Below are 5,949 nucleotides of genomic sequence, written 5' to 3' on the forward strand. Positions count from 1 at the left end.
TCAATTCATAATCACATTATACAATTCGCCTTGGGTCTTATACAAACCTACGTTGTGACGTGACTCACTAACTTGGTCTTCGTTGTGACAATGGGGTTCGTCGTCATGTCGTGGCCTAAAACCCGGAATTATTCAACCCCACACTTTTGGATCTTATCAATCGGAGGTCGATGTACACTTACTATATTTTTAGGACAAGGAGGTGCCATTGGAGGCACGTTCAGGGGTGGAGGTTGCTGAGCTGAAGGATTAGCTCGCACAAACTGCATGAACCATTGATTCATCATCTGGAAGAAGGCATCACTTGCCTCGCCTCTTGGCTTTCACAAATGGGCACACTATGTCTAGCTCCCTAATTGGAAGCAGGAATATTACTATGTACCTCATCAGATATGACCCTATTGAATTTTGCCAACATTATATATCTATAAGAAAAACATTTTAAAACTAGATCAAAAGGTGTCGCACTATCACAGGTTATTGTGGCATGTATTTTCTAGCCTCGTATGCCTTACGCTTCAGTCCTAGAATCAACTAAACCGTAGCCCTGATACAACTAAATGTAACACCCTTCACCAAACTCGATTGCCAGGTCTGAGCTACGGAATGCTACAATCATTTCCGGAGCAACTACAGACAATTAACATTCAATTTAAATATAAATCATACAAATGTAACCAATTTAGTTCATAATCACATTATACAGTTCTCCTCAGGTCTTATATGAGCCTACGTATGCTTTAAAATTAACCCAAAATCGAACAAGGATCAAATTGTAGCATTTTCAAAATTCTAGCTCGACGTTGCAATGTAAAGGAGTTCTTCGTCATGACGTGACTCATTGACTTGTCCCTCATTCTGATGTCAAGGTTCCTTGTTATGCCGTGGCAAAAACCCAAGTCTCGTCATGACAACCATCACTTGATGTCGCAACATAGACGCTATTTTAGGCACAACTTAAGCCATTTGGTACCTATTTCATGTTAACTTTTCAACTTAACCAAATGATGCATTTTGCACAACACTTACCTGCATATAATCATTCCAATAACATTTCAAAACATCATTTTAAAACCAATTCATACCAATCAATTCTTTATTCCACATTTGGCACCCAAACACACCAATTAAACCTAATCTATCTCATTCTATACAATCATGTCTCTTAATCAGTCAAATCAACATTTATCATTCCATTTCATGCCTTTACATGTCATTCAAACCTCAAAACATGTTACTAAGGAAAATACAAATATACACAAAAGCACTAGCCTTTCGAGAATTAAGCATTAGGTATGATTCAACTAAGTTAACCTTCCAAGCTAACACATACAAACAACATGTATATAAGATTAAAATGAGCAAAAGACTTCTGAGTCAATAGCTAGATAGTGTGAGCTTCGAGATGATTTGACCAAGATGTTTTGCAAACCGACAATGTACAAGGAAAAAATAGAGACAACGAGTAAGCATTATGAATGCTTAATAAGTTCATGTGAAATTTACTTAACTTACCTTGACATTACAAAAAATTAGCAATTGAAGCACATCGGTCCACATATGGCAATCCTTTGGCATCTTATATTTTTAGGTACATTCAACGAATACATCAAATATGTTAATTCAATTACATGTCATGAGCTTATAGCACATTCATATAGTTATATAACATTCCATCATATAACATATATCAGCTAAATCATATTCAACATGTAACATATATACAATTTCATTCATATATATATTCATTCCAACCATTTTGTTTTCATTTAATACTATTTTCATTTTCGTCTTTCTCCCAGAGAACTAAAGTAAATTGAACTCGAATACACGGGACTAATTTGCTTACATGTATTGACATATTTGGGTTGCTAACACTAGCTTCAGATTAGAGTTGCTAACACTAGCTTAGTACAATGATGCTAACACTAACTTTAGAGAATCTGCAACAAATGTTGGATCTCAAGCCATCGTATTAATCCTTGATCAAACACTCATTTTCCTTTTTGGGACCCTAATGGCATGTCTTCGTATCCTAATCGTTTACTAAGTTCACACAGGCACTATTACAATTTTCAATTCATTTCAATCCTTGTAATGCTATCATTTACATATCATCCATATATGCATTTCATTTCCATTTAGCACGTCATATCTATTTGTAAAAACTATATCATTCATACTTTACGATTTAGTCCTTTAGATGCCAAAATCACCAAAATTACATTCAACCTAAACTATTATACATTATAATAATATAGTAAGTTCCATATGAACTTTTCTGGGAAAACAACAAGCAAACAAGACGTCAAGGACTAATCTGCAATTTTGCCTTTTCCTTGATTGTCTTCTGATTGATTCAATTCTCGATCAATTTTGAAGGGTCAAATGGTTTGAAATCTAACAATGGCTTCTTAGGTTTTCTTCATGCTAGGGACGGTGGAGAAGAAAGAATAAAATATGTCTATCTTTTATTTTACTATTTAAACTTAGGTTATTATATAATAAATCATAATTAAACTAATTAATCATCACTAATCACATTTAACAAAATTGGTGGGTGATATATTATCACAGGTGATGACACAAATGATATTATTAGACAACAATAGTACCTTAGTCAACATTTTGAGATGAAGGATCCTGGGTCTCCTAGTTATTTATTGGGTCTTGAGGTTTTCTCTGTTGTTGATGGCTACTATCTTTCTTAGGCAAAATATGCTTCCCATTTATTTTCTCGTGCCAATATTACTAACAATAGGACTATTCTTATTCTCTTGGAACCAAATGTTAAACTTACTCCGTTAGATGATACTTCTCTTTCTTACCCTACTTTGTACTGATAGCTTGTCGACAGCTTAGTCTACCTTATAGTGACTCGACCTAATATCGCTCATGCAGTTCATATAGTTAGTCATTTCTTGGCATCTTCCGGATCATCTCATTTTTAGCAGTTCTTCGTTTTCTTCGATATGTTAAGGGTACACTTTTTTGTGGTCTTCATTTCTCTGCTTACTCTTTGGTTCTCGCTAGATATTCTAATGTTGATTGGGCAGGAAATCCTATGAATCGACGTTCTACCACTGGTTATTGTTTCTATCTAGGTGATTCCCCGTTTCTTGGTGAAGTAAGAAATATATTGTTGTTGCTCGCTCTTGCACCGAATCCAAATATCATGCTCTTGCTGAAGCCACTTCAAAGTTGTTTTGGCTAGGCCGACTAATTGAAGATATGAGATTCTCGTCTGTTACTGCTACTGTCCTACATTGTGACAATCATAGTGCAATTTAAATCGCTTATAATGATGTGTTTCACAAGCGTACAAAATACATAGATATTTATTGTCAATTTGTATGAAATCATGTTACTCAGGGCACTCTACACCATACTTTTGTCTCCTCATCAACTCAGATTGAAAACATTTTCACAAAGACACATCTTCCAACCAAATTTCAAGACTTAGTTTCCAAACTCAAGCTACAATCCACAACACCACCTTGAGTTTGAGGGGGAATGTTAATGTAAATCTGTATTAATCTGATTCTAGCATGATTCTAGCATGTAAATCTTATTCTAGCATGCAAATCAGGCTGATTTCTAGGATTTTTGTCGAGTTAGTTTTTATGTATAGTTCTAGGTACTAGTATAAATAACCTAGCACTTGTACAACAATAGACATACAAAAATTCATCCCTCTTTTCTTTTTCTTAAATTTATAATAGGATTGCTAGTCTTTTCAAAGGTATTGGGGCATGCTGGTATGTGGCTCGAGGATTTCCTTTACAAGATAGGAGGTGGGATGAATCTAACACCTGCTCTTTTAGCTAAAACTATCATGTCTCTTCATAACATTACGCCAAGAGGTGAGGGACGTTTCTTCAGTTGTATCCAACTTTTGTATGTATTGATGAGACGTTATTTAGGGTGCAATACAAGTACTTTCAGAAAGTCCACGTACCTTCGATGTGCTCATTATCTGAATTCCAGAGAAGTTCCTGGCTCAGTTTCGAGCCTATAGATGAATGAGTTTGATTCTTTAGTACTCTAACTCACTCAGATGTAGATTGGAGAGGCCCATAAATGCTCAGGAATTCAATTTTAATTGGACGTGGGAACCATTTTTGGGTTCCATTAACTGATATTTGGAGACTGATTAGTTATTCGTCGTTAATGGTGCTTCGGCAATTTGGCTATGACCAATGTGTACTGGGCAGTTATGGTTTAAATTAGATTGATACCTTGGTATCACATGGTAGTTTTTGGAAAATGTTGGAGGACATCTCTTTCCATTCTTCTTCTACCATGGTTTCATCACATACAAACCCTTTATATAATTGTTGCAAAGTAACTATTAGCTTTTATTCATGCATCTAGTAATTAATGTGACTCTAATACAAACATGCATCTTAGATAAGTATATCCATGCATGTTAATCAAATGACTACTAGTCTCCCTAGATTCATCCATCTTAATCACTTTGATCAAATACAACATTAATGACATCACATTATTCAACACTTTGAAAGGGTGATTTTCTTTGATTTTTACAAAGTAATGCTCTTGAACAGGTTCTTTATGTAATTTTTTGTTGATGTTAGTGATCATTAAGGTTTTATTTGAGTGATGCTTTAGGTTCTTTGTGTTGTTAATGTTTTCGTATGAGGGTGTTGGATGTTGTTTTTTGAGGGGTTGTAAATGCTTCGATCTGCTATTTTGTGTTCGTGTGTATTTTGTGGGATTTAAAAAAATTTACATTGGCTGAGAAAAAAAATATGTATCGTTGTTGTCTGTAGATGTTCATCTCTTTTCAAAATTTTATCCTCATAACAGAGTTCTATCCTTTTTTAATTTTTAAATTAATTTTCTACATCAACTTCTAAACTTTTAAATTTAAAAAAAAAATCATGAAAGTTTGACAAAGTCTTAACTCGATTGGTATCGGTATACTTTAAATACAGAAGGACGTGAACTCGAACATTTTGAGAGAAATTATGAATAGTTCATGAAAAAAACTCAATGAACCGTTTAATAAGTGGATGTTGGTAAACCATTCACTATTCGGTCGGCTGTTCATGTTCATACAAATTTTTACTTAGGGTATTATAAATTTATACATACTTTTTACATGTTAATTAATAATTCATTTTGTGTACGCGGTTTTAAGATTTTATAGTAACTACTTAAAATTATAAGATGAATCATTAAATATAAATAAATGGAAAAGATTTATTATGAAAATATAATTTCTGGAATATTATTAAAATTTATTTTAAAAAGACGAAATGATTTATATTGCAATTTTCCTTTCCACAAATACTTTTTTTTGTCATCTATCAAATTTTCATGGTGTAAACAAATTAGAAATTTAAGTTGTAAAATATAATACAGAGGTGAAGCTAAGGGGCTGGCAGGGGCTTCAATCCCTCGAAAATGGGAAATTTTTCTTTTAGGTCTCTTTATAATTTATAAAATTTTAATTTAATAATGGTAAAATTATACTTTGACGCCCAAAAATGATAAAAATTTGATTTAATCGTTTAAAAAGTATCAATATATAGACTATTAAAATGGTAAAATTTTATTTTTACTATTGTAAAAATATACAATTTAATTATAACCCCTACAAAAAATTTTTAGCTTCGTCCCTAATGTTTTTTTTTTTTTTTTTGCTTAGTGAACAAAAATACAACAAATATAGAAAGATGTTGGAGAAATCCAACCTCTTTTAAAGAAGACAAGATTACAAAACATCCATAGTAGTCTTACATTATGAAGAACAACACAAACAACTCAAACAATCACAATAATCACCATCAGGCTTTAAATAGCGAAAGTCTCCTTATACCTGCTTTTGTCGGAGCATTAGCCATAATATTACCTTGTCATTGAATAATTGCGAATTGAGCATGCAACAATAGATTAATATCATAGTCGATACCAATGAATAGA

The sequence above is a fragment of the Gossypium raimondii genome, chromosome 5 (assembly GCF_025698545.1).
Source record: "Gossypium raimondii isolate GPD5lz chromosome 5, ASM2569854v1, whole genome shotgun sequence".
Taxonomy (NCBI): domain Eukaryota; kingdom Viridiplantae; phylum Streptophyta; class Magnoliopsida; order Malvales; family Malvaceae; genus Gossypium; species Gossypium raimondii.